Source organism: Tupaia chinensis, unplaced genomic scaffold (assembly GCF_000334495.1).
Source record: "Tupaia chinensis unplaced genomic scaffold, TupChi_1.0 Scaffold000318_1, whole genome shotgun sequence".
NCBI lineage: Eukaryota > Metazoa > Chordata > Mammalia > Scandentia > Tupaiidae > Tupaia > Tupaia belangeri.
In genome coordinates this window covers 5,969,375-5,983,599 of record NW_006159811.1, presented here as the reverse complement: position 1 = coordinate 5,983,599, position 14,225 = coordinate 5,969,375, and the positions used below count along the sequence as shown (strand labels likewise).

Sequence of the window (14,225 nt, the reverse complement as noted above, 5' to 3'; positions counted from 1 at the left end):
GGTGTGGCTTGGGGGAAGGAGAACCTGGTTACTTCCCCTACCACTCAGACAGCCTCCACCCGCCCAGAGCCAAAGATGGAAGGTCAGAGTTTGCTGATTGACCTTTCACAAAACAAAAAAATAGACGCTTTACAATAGTGTTTAATAAAAATAAACAGATCATTAGTGAAATATTGCAAAGGAAACAAAAAGAAGAGGGATAAAATTACATAGCTTCTATACTTCATAAGACATAGATTTTTTTTTTTTGGTAAATTTAGCAAAATGACTACACAATAATAAAATGAATTAATTTGTTTTACACAAAAGAAGTATCTTAATACAGTACAGTCTCATAATGCCTTAGCCAAAACCAACTGGACGTTTAGAAGTTTAACGGGTTAGTCACACTTGTTCAAACTCAGACGAATTTAAACATGTCTTCATATGGAAGTCTTTCAACTCTGCATCCTTTTGAGGCAGGAGACAGGGAGGAACCCTAAGAATATAGTTAGGGTATAGGCCCAAGATAGAATCACAAAATGGCTTAAGTTTTCAGATGGAGACACAGCAGCTCAGCTGCTTGCTCGGGAGAGATGGCTTGCAGAGATGTCTCAGTGACTGACCTAGACAGCGTGACCTATACCTAAAACAGAAGCATTTTTTCTTCCAGGCCCCACTGTATTTGGGAAGAAGATAAGATAATGTTTTCATGGCCTAAAGCTTGTAAACAAAGAATCTCCTGCCCTTTGGACCCACTCCAAAATCAGGAGAATACCTGGACCTATCCAGCACGGGCTGCTCACCAGGGGAATGCACGCACAAGCCCCACCTAGAACAAGCGCAGACAAAGCCCTCCAGACCAAAATAAAACCCCTCCCCTCAGTTCTTCCTTGGCAACCCACTTTTCAGGACCCCTCCCTTCTTTGTGGGAACTGTTTTTCCTTCCCTCTCCTTCAATAAACTCTGCTTTGCTATACCTATTCCCTGTGTCAGTGTCTCTATTTCTTCATGAGTGAGGGACAAGAACCCGTGTCTCACTGTGGGTGCTGGACCTGGTCACCTCTGTGTTCTTGCATCACTTCGAAAGGACCAGTTTCCGTGACTATAGTGGCTGGAAAAGTCTTCTCATTGATACGTTCTGCGATGCCTGCATTTCTTCTGTGGTTGATTAACAATTCGAATTCTCTTTCCTGGTGCAGGAATGACGGTCACTAAGTGAGTCTGATTGTTTCAGCAGGTCTCCACCAGCCACTACAACAGCAGTAGGGGCCATGACTGCCTTCCCCATATCCTTTCTCTGTGGAATCGCTCTCCTGATTTTTGGTTTCATTCTCTCCAGAGATTTCAGGCTGGAGCCAGCAGGGCCCGGGCAGTTCTTCCACTTCAATCTGCAGGATTTTGTCTAGGGTAGAGTTTCTTTCCTTGTCTTTGGGCTGAGCTGAGCTCTGGGATGACACTTTTGCTTTTGATGCTGCACCCTGTGGTGCTCAGTGCACTCGGTCCCAAAGAACTTGACCTGGAAGACGCTATCGCTGCTGACCTGCATGCTCTTTTCCTCAGTGTGAACGTCACTTTCTCTTCTCCATGCTCTGTTTAGCTCCATAAAAATAGGCGCCTCCTGTTCCTTCCCTGCCAGACCTCGTCTCACTCACTCATCAATAAATGCAGCCCCTTGGTCTTCACCATCGAGGTCCTGCTGCTGCTTTTTCTCCAGGGCCCATTGCCTGCCGGTGGTTTCGGGGTCCCTGTCTCTGTTTGGAACACACCGGGCAGCCACTGAACACCAGCCTGCTCAGCCCAGCCGCCCGGTAACCGCCCTCCGCTTCCCGCCGAGCAGCACTCTGTGGACGTGCTGTGGGTGACTGGTGAGGTTGTGTGGACTCAGAGCCAAAGCGTCCCTGAGAAGTCCTAGAAGGGCATTTCAGAATTCACTTTTTAAAAATGTCCACAAACTGCTGAGTACTCATTTATTTTAGAATTATTTTTGTTTGATTTGTTATTATTATTATTTAATTTGACCAGAGAGAGACAGAAGAGGAGAGGGAAAGTGAGAAAGCAAGCTGCCAGGTCCAGGTCTCAAACATGGACAGCCATATGGGAGTCCGATGCCCCAACCACCACGCCACCTGTGGCCCCTCTGCTGAGTACTTTCTGAAGCCAGCAATGCTTGTCTTGGGAGAGACCAGGACAAACAACGGCATTTGAAGCCCTGGACCCTGGCACTGCTCCTGGCACAGCTGGCATACTTGGCAGCCCCAGTGTAGCTTCAGAAGTCCCTGGGATTTGATCCTGTTGTTGACGGCCTTGGATATAAGACCGACTGTCTGACTTCCCCACCCAACCACAGCAGGGAGGATGAGAGGCCCTGCAGCTCAGTGCCTGGCCCAGGGAAGAGAAAGGGCTGGCTAGGGTGGGCAGGACTGATCCCAGCTGAGAGAAGGCAGGAGGTGAGACCTGGGAAGGACTGACCCCAAGGCTTCTAAGACTTCCCTGGCTTGTTCTGGTGCCAGGAAGCCAGAGGGAAGGGGGAAAGGGTGGCAGGCTGGTGCACTGGGAATGTCTGCACAGGCAAGATGAAGCCTGATTTACAGATTTTGGTCCCTGTTCTGCCAGGGAGCTTCGCTGGGCTATAGCCTGGGCCATGTGGCTGCCTCCATGGCAGCTCACTGGAGGAGTGGAGGGAGGAGAGGGTATGTGGGTGCAGGGTGACTCTGTGGTCTCAGGAGTGGATACGGCACCTTCTCTGCTAAGCCCTGGCCGCAGAGGCCACAGGAAGCCACTTGGATGTAGGTAGAGGGAAGGGTGGGGACCGTGTGTGCAGTCCTGGAGCGGTGGTCAGATGAGCAGAATCACAGCACTCCTTCTGGGTCTGGAGAGGGTCCTCTGAGCCCTCAGCCGAATTCAAGCTAAGCTGGTCTTTAATCGGCTCAGCTGACGAATACCTCATGAGCTTCTGCCAGGAGCAGGCGCTGAGATGCAGGAGTCTCAGCAGGGCCTGCAAGGGAAGGGGCAGACTTAAGAGAAAGCCCAGGGCCGGGAGATCTGGTGTGCTTTAAGTCCTCCATGCCTTTCAGAACCCTCCTGTGCTGGTCGGAGTGACTCCTTCAGAGCTGATGGGTTCCAGGAGCACGTCTGTGCTAGTCCTTTATCGCATTGCTCACAAATAACAGACCGGGCTGTTTACAAAGAAATGGTTTATTGACTCTTGTTGCTGGTGGCTGGAATACGACTGACAGAAAGAGGATGGTGGTCACCGGCAGGGAGCGAGCGAGCAAGCTGTGGGCGGCCCTTTCATAACACCCTGCTCTGGAGAGAACGAACTCCCCTCACAAGATCTTGAACTCGTGGCCCCTTCTGTGACTATCTCCCTCATTCTTTAAAAGAGGGATGGATGATCCACATTTGGAGCTTAAACTTTTCAGGAGAGCAAAAACTGCCCTGTTTTCACCTCCTAGGCCAGCACGCTTCCTTTTCTATGGGTTCTCAGTGCCCCCTGCTGGCGGCTGTGTTTAAAGCTGTAATTGCTGGTTGTGTCTATCATGCTTCCAGACAGCCGAAATCCCTATCCAGAGGCCAAATCTCCATCCACCTGAAGACTCAAGATTGGACCCCAGGAAGTCATCTCCCCACGGCCTTTGCCACTTTCTTGTGCCCTTTCTGCCTTTTTTCTAGGGGTGATGGTTCAAGGTTGGCACTGTCCCCCCTACTCCTCTCACTCACGGATAATTGTTTTTTTTCACTTCCTCAAGATTTAGGAAATTGGTAGAACTGGTAATTGTGGTCTGATGGATTTTGAGAAAAAAAAAAACTTTTCCCCTCCAAGAAACCTCCCTGTTCTTGTATGAAGGGCTTCGGACCTGGGCCTAATGCTGGGGTGAAAGGAGTAAAATGCTTAATTTTCTAGATAGTTGAAAATCCTTTTAATTCAATGAGTTAGAAGCTTGGAATGACCAAGACACATGCTCTCAGGCTATCTGGTGAAGGATCAGTTTGGTTCTGATCGGACATGGAGCCATAGTGGGTAAAATGCAATAAAAATAAGTTATTAAAAATTGCAATGCCAGGGCTGGCAGGTGGCGTGGTGGTTAAAGGCACTGGATTCCCACCTCGCCAACCATGGTTTGAGTCCTGAACCTGCCAGCTTGCTTTCTCGCATTCCCTTTCTCTCTCTGTCTGTCTCTCTCTGGCCAAAATAATAAATTAAAATAAATAATTAAAAAATAATAATAACAAATGGAATTAATTAAATTTTTTTTTTGAGAGAGTTTTTTTTTTTTCTTTTTTTTCTATAGGGTGCAGACACTCAACAGAAAGACAGACTTAGATGCTGACACTTGGGATCTTTTTTTTTTTTTTTTTGAGAGGTTTTCGCTATAGGGCACATGCGCTCGCCAGACAGACAGACAGAGACAGAGAGACAGAAAGCGAGAAATCACCCCCCAGAGGGGATGGTCACGCCGCAATCCCTTCTCCTCCATTCTCCTCTCGGGATCTTGGGCACGCACGCACACGCGCCCGGCGTGAGTTTTAAGCCACCGGGTCCGGGACACGAACCGCGGTCGACTACGTGGGAATCCAGCGACATAGCCATTACGCTAACTGCTGGTTCCCGACACTTGGGATCTTGTGTCTAATGACAGAGGATGGAAACCTGAATGCATCAGCATTTCCTTCAGTTGATCAGAGAGACATAGTACCCAACCCTTCCTGGGAACAGTGTCCTGCAACTCAGAGTCTTCTCAGGTTGACTTAGTCATCTTGGAGTTACTGTTTTTATAGGGAAAACAGGCAAAACTTGGCCTCTCTGTTTTATTTACCAAGGATGAAGTGAAAGAATTCAGATCACAGAATAAAAACCAATAGTTCCTTCGAGCCAGCCTTACAGGAAAATATCAGTGTTTCCTTCAAACTAAGCTTTGGCCACCATTCCAGCAATAAACACTGCCTGTCTAAGGTGAGGTTGCAAACGCCAAGCATGATCCTGAGTGGAAACGTAACAGGATTAATTCAGTAGACAATAAGATCAGAGATATTGTCCACAGACCTGAAACTTAATGGTGAAGACAATTCTTACAACATGCTCTTTTCCCTACTAGGACAGAACCAGTCTGGACATTAATGCCTAAACTTAGCCACAGGCAGAGGGCTCCTGCTCCAGGAAATTCATTGGTATCTGTTCTGGTCTGTTCTATCATTAATAACAGAAAATACTAAACTGAGTACTCGTAAGGTTAGAGCTTTGTTCAACTCATAGTTTGGAGATACCAGGTGTGGGGGCCAACTTCTGCTGAGACCGCATCACGATATGGCAGTGGGCAGGACATCTGTCTGGAATTCTCTGTGTTCTGGTCTCATCTCATCTCATCTCATCCCCTCTCATCTCCTCTCCTCTTCCTCTCCAGGAACTCAGTCATGAGAGCCACATCCTAAAAAGTCAGTCACTCCCGAATGCCACATTCTGGGACACCATGGAGAGATGCACTTTCTTTCAAATTAAATTGAGTCTCCTTTCTTATTAAATACCTTTGCAATATAACCAACTTGCAACGTACAGTTTTTGAGGAGCACCCAAACCACAGCAGTGTCCTCTTGGTTTTATACAACACTTAGCAGGCTGAAAGGAATATCTGCTATACTCCTGTCACACAAATAAGCCATCCATCCCCTTAGTCATCTGAGGGTAATAGATGACGTCCAGTTGTTATTTGATATTATCTAGGGACCCAAGACTTTGGTGAATGGGTTATAACCTTGTCTGGTCATGGAAGTTTCCTCTAATAGGTATTCAGAATCCTAACCATGATTCCCAGGGCTCTTCCTTGATGTTTACCAACCTGAATACCTGGAATTATATATTCCCAGGGTTCCTTCTTCCTTTTTTGAGAGGTTTTTGCTATAGGGCGCATGTGCTCACCAGAGAGACACAGAGAGACAGAGAGATAGAAAGTGAGAAATCACCCCATGGGGGGATGGCCACGCCGCAATCCCTTCTCCATTTTCCTCTAGGGATCTTGGGCACACACGCACATGCGCCCAGCATGAGTTTAAGCCACCGAGTCTGGGACTGAAACCGCAGTTGGCTACATGGGAGTTCAGCGACATAGCCATTATGCTAACTGCTGGTCCTGCCAGGGTTCCTTCTCACGTATGACCAGGTGCCTGCTTTTGTTTCAACATGGCTGGAAGTTGGCATGTTCCTAGGGTTCTATAGGAAGAGTTACAACCTGAAGTAACAGACCCATGGGTTACGAAGTTGGCAAGAGGAATTGGGAAATGTTCTCAAGTGCTGTTGCTTGCTATTCCATCCTTCATTCACCTCCCATCATTTGTAGGAACTGAGTAGTTTTGAATATTCATCTCTCAAAGGTTACTATACTTCTTACGGGAGTGAGAAATATTTATCAGATCCACAGATGAAATAGATGTCCAGATGAACTTGGAAGCAGGACTGCTGTAACCATGTTATTTGTACCCCCAACAATTCATGCAACAGTCAATGTTTTGAACAGCACACTGGCTACTGGTCTCTGTTTTGCCACTGACTTAAGATTTAGAGAAAAAAGTGATGGTATTAGGAGGAGGGAACTTTGGGAGGTGCTTAAATCATGAGGGTGGAGCTCTCCTGAATGGATTCATGCCCTTATAAAAGAGGCTCCAGAGAGCTGCCTGGCCCCTTCTACCATGTGCTGATACAAGGAGGAGGAACCTTCTATGAACTAGAAAGCGAGCCCTCACCAGACACTGAATCTGCTGGTTTCTTGACCTTGGGCTTCCTGGTGTCTGGAACTATGAGAAATAAGTTACTGTGGTTTATAACCATCCAGTCTGTGGAATTTTGTTATAGCACCCCAAATGGACTAAGACAGGAATCTAGTAGAGAAATGTTTTCTGAAGAAGACAAAATTTACATTTACTTTTGCAAGATGAGTGGGAATTAGGCAGGTGGGTGGGGAGGGTGACTAGTGAGGAGGATGTACTAGCAGAGGGAAGAGCATTGGAGAAATGCCAGAGGCAGGACCAATGGAATGGGCCAGAGCAATGGGTTCTGAATGACCACTGACTGGGCCTGCAAATAATGGCCTTGTTTTCTGTTATTTATTTATTTAGCCTTGGCTAAGTTTTGTGTTCAGCTTGAAGATGATGTGGATCCAGGGACAGTTTTGTGTTTTAGAAAGCGCTCTCCAGCTGTAGTGATCTAGAGAGTGAACCTTGAAGGTAGTGGAAGCAGTTGGGAGGGTAAGGATATTTTACTCTAATACCAGTGGCTGACCATTTGGTCAATACTCCTCCCCAAATTCTGTAGGTCAGGTTAAACATTTTCTACATGGAGACTAAGTGCTGGAGGGGAAGTGGATTCAGCTGCTTTTTGAAGGTAACTTAAAAATTATTCCCTCAAAATACATTTGGAACAACTTGGTGATCTTTACAATGCAGTAAAAACGCAGGGAGGGGAGCTATGCCACTTTAAAGTAGGAAGCCTAAGGAGAAAGCCCTGAAATATCTGGAGGCCTGCTTTCACCTGTCAGCAGTCAGAGGTCAATTGTAGCTGAAGTAGCTCTTAGGCTCCCTATTGGTCTGCGTCTCAGGAGAAGGCGGGGTTTTCAGTATAAAAAGGAGGGAGTCCAACAAGCCTAAGGACTGCTCTGATGGGGTGGAGGGGAATGTTCTGGGCGAATGTAGTCCAAGTTCTACAGGGATACTATGCTCCGAAAGGATCTTTGATGGTTAGTGGTGGTGGGTGGGTGGCAAAGATCAACCTTCTGGGAGATCTTAAGGAAGATTTTGGTTAGCTTCCTTCAGAAGTGAAAGATTAAAAAAAGCAAGGGAAGGGGCCAGCAGGTGGCATCGTAGTTGGGGCATTAGACTCACACCTGGCTGGCTATGGTTTGAGTACCGGACCTGGTGGTTTGCTTCCTCACTTTACCTCTCTTTCTCTCTCCCTCTGGTCAAATTAAAAATATAAATTAAAATTCTTAAAAAAAAAAACAGATTAAGAATGACAAAGGAGGGGAACCAGTACACCTGTGTAAACAGAAAATGCTTCTCAGGTTGAAGCAACTTTCTGAAGTCATCAGGCACATCTTCAAACTATAGAGGAGAAACTGTTCTGGGGTTTTTAAAGAGTTCTTGTAGAAGCTTAACGTCAGATTTTAGATTTCTCATGTGGAAGTCTTACTTTCTGAGCAGTGGCTTTTTTTCTATTGGCTTCCTTTTAACCTTGTACAAAATACACCACAATGAAACTATTTTCTTTGTTGACTTACATTGTATAACCTCTCTTCAAAATAGTTAAATAGGTTTAAAGGCTCTAAGTCTAAAGTAAGCTCGGATCTGTCTTGAGCAGTTTCTCAGTGATTTCTCTTAGCTTTGATTGGATTTGTAAAACCTCTTGTTAAAGAGACACCTGTCTAGGGCCAGTCTAGTGGCGTGGAGAAGATGGCTAGATTCCACGTGGCCAATTGCCTGCTTCTAATTTTGGACCCAGTGACTTGAGAAGCAGGCCGGTTATATGGGCGTGCATGCCTAAAGTCCTGAAAAGAGTGAGTGAATGAAGGGACTGGCATGACCATCCCCCATGAAGGAGTTTTCTCTCGCTTCCCATCTCCAACAAGCTCATGAACTCATGTACATTCTGCCACATTAAGACACCTGTCTAAAAGGCATTCTAAAGGCAGAAAGTGATCAAAAGCTAGATTTTCAGTCTTGGCAGAGACTTGGAGGAAAACCATGGGAGGAAAACATAGGTTGTTTTTAAAAACTAGAGTCCTTCGAGGGAAGGAAATGTCCTTTGTGAGAGAATAGAGCTGAAGCAAACTTCAAACGTCCTGTGGCTCTGAACCCCCTCACCAAGAAGTTGAGGTTTTAATCACTTTCCTTAGCTGACTGATTGAAGGTATTAACGCCTGTGGGCTGAAGCTCACCTTTCACCTGGATGTGGAGCTAGGGGGGATGAATAACCTCATCTTAAGTGCTTCAGTGTTGACTGACCTGGAAGTACTTTCCCGATAGGTGACTGCTCAGCAGAAGTTCTTGTGGTTGGGATACTGAGGAAATTTAATCTAGCTAGCTAGATGGCCATTAGGGAAGGATTGGGAAGTTTCCTGGGGCTTATCAGGAAAGACAAAACTCCACCTGTTATGGGAATGGTGCGGAATCGGCATCTTAATGACAGGCTCTTGAACTTATGATGTGTTGTCTTGATTGTGACGACCTCACAGTTTAATATTGCAGTTTTGGTATCGGTTATATAATTTTTCTCATCATGCTGCCTAGACACCTGCTTCAAGAAAACAAGCCTAAAAGTGAACAAGCACAGGAGTAGGGACAGCAGCACTGTGCCCCCTCATCCCCCTTTCCACTGTCCATAGGGAGGGAAGCAGGACACAGAGAAGGGTTCTTGCCTTCACACGGAAAATCTAGTCCAGAGTGTTCCAGGCTGTCAAAGCACTTGACTGATTAATCTGGGATCTTGAAGGCCCAGCTTCTCCGAGTCTTGTTGCTAGTGAAGATACTAAGTAGTGATGGGGTGTTTGAGTAGTGGGGTGTTTCAGCAGGGTGAAGATCTGGACAGTCATGCATGGCTTCTCTTCTCTATGCCTGTTTAACGCAGAAAACCTGCTTTCTGGTACATAATCCTGCAGAGTTCTAAGCAGGTCAGTCTTACTGACAGCAAAGTTTCTCTGCTGTAAGAATCCCAGAAACTGATCTACAGGTGACTTAATTCTGTCATCCATCAACTTAGTCAGATGTCCATGTGGATTCTAATATTAAGTACCTAACACGGCTGCTTTGAATCACTAGCCCTCTACCCGTTTCGACAACTTTTGTTAATCACTTTAGAAAACAAGGAAAGTAGAAAAATCAATTGATGTGTCACTTCACGTGTATAAATATCCAGAAGATTATTTAGTAAAGACATCTCTCCGTTGAGAATAGCGGAGACGAACCAAGTTCACCTTTCTCACCCAATGCAGGGTAAAATAAGTTCCCTCTACTAGTTACCCAATCACAGGCTCAACCAAAGTGAGTCCTGTGAAACTGGCTTCAGAAATTTTGGTGTCATTGTAGGACTGAGAGCCATGTGATTCTAGATCTCCAATTGCAATACGATGGTAGCTTTGGAGGAGACAATTTTGACCACTAGAACCATATGTGGCGTGTGGGAAGGGCTGAAAAGACGAGCTTCTCTAAGCGTCAGTATTGGAACACTGCAGCATTCTGTGTCAGTGGAAATCTGGCCATACCCACGTCTGCTTCTGTGTGGCTGCTGCTCTGAGCTTTGGCCTGGTACGCATACTATTCTCTGGCCACGGGGTTCCACCCAGCTCAATCTGTTATGTCCTCTACAGCTTACCTGAGACTCGGCTCCTTAGCTCAAAACTCGACTATGTTAGGGTGGGCTTAATTGAAATTCCCCACTTGTGCCAAGAGCACTTTAGGTTCTATTCATTCTTCAGGATTCTGCCTGGAGCCTCTCAATGCCAGAGGCCAGGGGTCACACTAGGGGACTGGCCATAGCTGTCTCTGTAACACAAGGTACCTGCAACTTCCCTTAGTTGAAGACAACTATTTTCATTCTTGTAACAAGCAGCTCAGAGGAGCACTAAGCAATGGAAAAGTCTCAAGTTAAATGGAAAAAGGTGACAATTAAGTGACAGATACTAGTACCAGGTGAACTAAAACTTCTCCGGCTGGGAAAGGCTATTGCTAGTTGCTTTGGAGGAATTTGTTAAAGGTGACATGACCTGACTATCAAGACCCCTTTCCCATCAATCTGCATTCAGGGAGCTGGTATTACATGCTTTAGCCAAGTGAGAGGCTTTTGACTCTTTGTGGAGTCTTGATATAGCCAAGTAAAAAAGTCCATTTTAGGTGTGGTTAGAGGAGGATGTAAGCAGAACTTAGACCTATTGTTCCAGGGAGCCCAAGGTATTGGGAAACAATTTGAAAGTGTCTAAAGATAATACTACTTATGAAAAATGCTTACCCATTAGAGTTCTTAGAATCCGTTTCCCACATGGGAGACACTTGAAGCTTGTAGGTGTGGTCAGAGTTAACTGTTTCAAATTCTCAGGTCACCCTCATCTAGGCCGACTCTTTGCTCTTGTGGGAAGTTTAAGCTTAGTTAAGCAGGACTGATCACACTCTGGGTCTATGGCTCCAGGCTGCTGTTTCAGTACACCCCAAAGTCCAGGTCTTGGATAGGATGGGGGAATGGAATTTGAGCAAATGCTTTCGGGGAGCTTGGACCTTCACTGTTTCTGAATCTTCCAATCCATAAAGCAGCTGAAAAACAGTCCACTCTGGCATCTAATTTGTTTGAATAGCTGGGTACTTCTTCCTCCAGGGAATTGATCCTTTAATAGTTTATAGGTGACAGCTGTGGTGGCCCAAGGTTATCAATGCTATTTCTCCTCTACCCAACTCCCAAGCTAGAAGATAAGAACTGTACCTGGCTGTGGTCACAAGGCTGGTGACTGGAGTTGGTGACTGGCTATTAAAAAGTCTTGTGGAGTTTGTGAGTTTTGTGAAACTGGTCTGGAGACAACTCTAGTTCCTCCTTAGCTGGTATACTCTGGAAGCAGGCCCTGTCTCTTGAGGAGCTGGTCACATAGCTTGAAGGAGTAGAGACTTGGCTCACGGCACAGTGCTCCTTCAACAGCAATGCACAACACTGTGGAAAGGGGAAAGAAATGGTGGCTGGAAACTAGAACGGAATTAAGGCTGGCTTCTTAATACTATCTTCTTTCATGAGAAAGAATGGAAAGAGACCATTGACAGGGTCTTGACACACGGTGGTCGTTTTTCCCGCTTCCCAGTCAGGATCATGGTGTAGCTAGTGTGTTCAAGTAGACCCATGACCCGGGCCCTGGCTTCCCATGTGGCTCCATTATTGTGCCACAGCACCTTACCACCTGTACCACCGCAATGAACCCTGGCTTTTGTCTTGTCTTTTTTTATTTTAAAGTAATTTTCAAGGCAATATTGCAGTAGACCTCAGCTTTAGCCTAAACTCTTCATTACACTGTCTTTGTCAAAGGCTTGGTGTCAAATTTGGGTACCATCTTACTTAACTAGGTGGTAGAAGAGACTTGAACGCCCCAAGAAGCATGAAGTGAGAGGAATCTTTGCTTTGGTCGATGAACAAGCCTGAGGATCACAAAATGATCTAATTTCACTGATGTGATGGCTTGGTGGACATGAGGTCCTATTTTGAAATGGGATTGAAGAAACCTGGAGAGACCAGCAGTTGGTGTAATGGCTATGTTGCTGGACTCCCACGTAGTTGACTGTGGTTCGAATCCTGGACCCAGTGGCTTAAACTCATGCTGGGCGTGTGTGCATGCATGCCCAGGATCCCGAGAGGAGAAGGGACTGCGGTGTGGCCATTCCCCCCCGGGGAGTGATTTCTTGCTTTCTGTCTCTCTGTTCCTCTGTCTTTCTGGCGAGCGCACCACACCACCCTATAGCAAAAACTTCGTTGTGTTTTGTTTTTAAGAAAAAAGAAAAACCCTGGAAAAGCCCAGGGTGACTTCTTGTCTGCTTTTCTGGTGAGTTTTCAAAGAGGTTGAGTTCTAGAGTCTCTGAAAGCCTGTCATATTCCAACAAATTCTTCTGCTGTAGCTAAGTCTGGGAAAGAACGTTGAATGGCTAAGACAATTGAAAACTACGGAAGACTTTCTGCTATCCTGGAAGAAGTGGTAAAATCTGAAGGTGAGGAGAGACTACTTAAGAGTCTAAGTGCTCTAAAATTTGATTAGGATGGATTTTAGGAAAATATGTGGAATTTGACCAAGCTGTAGCCAATTTACTCACCCTAGAGGTGAGAAGAAAAGTCTCTTGGATTCTCTTCTGTGTTGTATTGTCTATGGTCTAGGAAGAGCTGACTGCTACACCCATTCAAAAGCATCCAGCCCTAGCAGGAGTAGGAACTTCCACTGTAGAGTTAGTTTGGGTGTATTGGAGGTAAAATATGGAGCTTGAATGTGGGTTATGCCTGTCTGTGAGTTAGGGAAGCAAAGAAACCTGCGGTGAAATCTTTATTGTTTTTACATTTCATAGGAGTAACTCCTGAGGAAAGGAACTGGATGGGAAACGATTAGATAGGACAATTCTTAGTGTACTCAGTCTCTGCAGTGCAATCTCAGCCTGACAGAACTATGGAAATCTATGGAGTCTTTTCCAATGGATCCTTCTTTGTGGCTGTTACTGTCTGATACAAAACTTTACACGTAGTCACCCTCATTAAAACCATCCACATCAATCTACCTACTTCTGTCTCTGGGCTGTCTTCTCCCTTCGAAGGTGCTGACTGATGAGGGGTTTGGGACACACCCAGGTGTGCCTTTACCTTCTCACCTTGGGCCCTTTGTCCTTCATACAAAATAAGTTTCAGGTAGCATATCTGGTCATCTTCATGTGGTGACCCAGGACTTAATACCTAGTGGATCTTTGTAGTCTAATCATACTCCACTACCGAGGGAGTTCCCCCATAGGATGGAAACTAGAGCCAAACTGAGACAAGGGTCACCAATCCTGTTTGCTGGATACTCAATGCCATTGACCTTAGCCACCCCCATTGGGATGCAGAAGTTTTTATTATACTCTCAATTGGGGTAGGGACAGTTTCAGAAGCTCTCCCATGTTAATTCTGCATGGACACAGCAAGGACCCAATGTGGAGCTTATTCTAAATAAGTATGTCATTCTGTTATACACTCAGGGGGAATAACTTCTGGGTGAGTCCATTGACCCATTGGACTACTTGTCAGCCAGACATCAGCTCGAAGTCCCTTTTCTATCTCACCCTCTGTCTGCATTTTAACAAGGAGCTATGAATCTTTGGGTCCCCAGATAGCAATATCAACCTGAGTCCCCTACTCAGTAAATCTTTAATTCTCCTTATTCCAGTACATAGTAGTGTTGAGTAAACAGCTATAGGAACACAGTGCTTTCAAGTATCCTGGCTTGCCCAATGGTCTGGTTCCCTCACTACAGCTCCAGATCTTCTGGCATTGGAATCCCTGCTTCCAGGAGCATTGAAAGATAGAATTGCTTTTGAACAAATTCCAGGTGGTGATGCCAATGGTTTATCTATTTGATACTGAGGAAGACTTAGTAGTGTGATTAGGGTCAAAATGACGCCTGTACAGTAAGTCAGTCTTAGAGTTTCTTCACATAAAAGAAAGAGGTTCAGAACAAAGTGTCTTGGGTGGTTAAAGAGGTGAAGGTAACATTTCCTGC

The 14,225-nt window shown here is 45.7% G+C and overlaps 1 long non-coding RNA gene and 1 pseudogene across 3 annotated transcripts in view; both read right to left on the bottom strand.

The window, feature by feature from the left end:
• Positions 1-400: 400 nt before the first annotated feature.
• On the bottom strand, positions 401-5,281 carry LOC114008306 (DNA/RNA-binding protein KIN17-like; annotated as a pseudogene).
• A 3,619-nt stretch (positions 5,282-8,900) lies between these two features.
• LOC102503092 (uncharacterized) overlaps positions 8,901-14,225 on the bottom strand; it is a 13,497-nt gene continuing 8,172 nt past the window's right edge. For all 3 annotated transcript variants that reach the window (XR_335008.1, XR_335007.1, XR_003549861.1), the window contains exon 3: positions 8,901-11,656. This is a non-coding gene — a long non-coding RNA (uncharacterized LOC102503092). The remainder of the gene's footprint in view (positions 11,657-14,225) is intronic.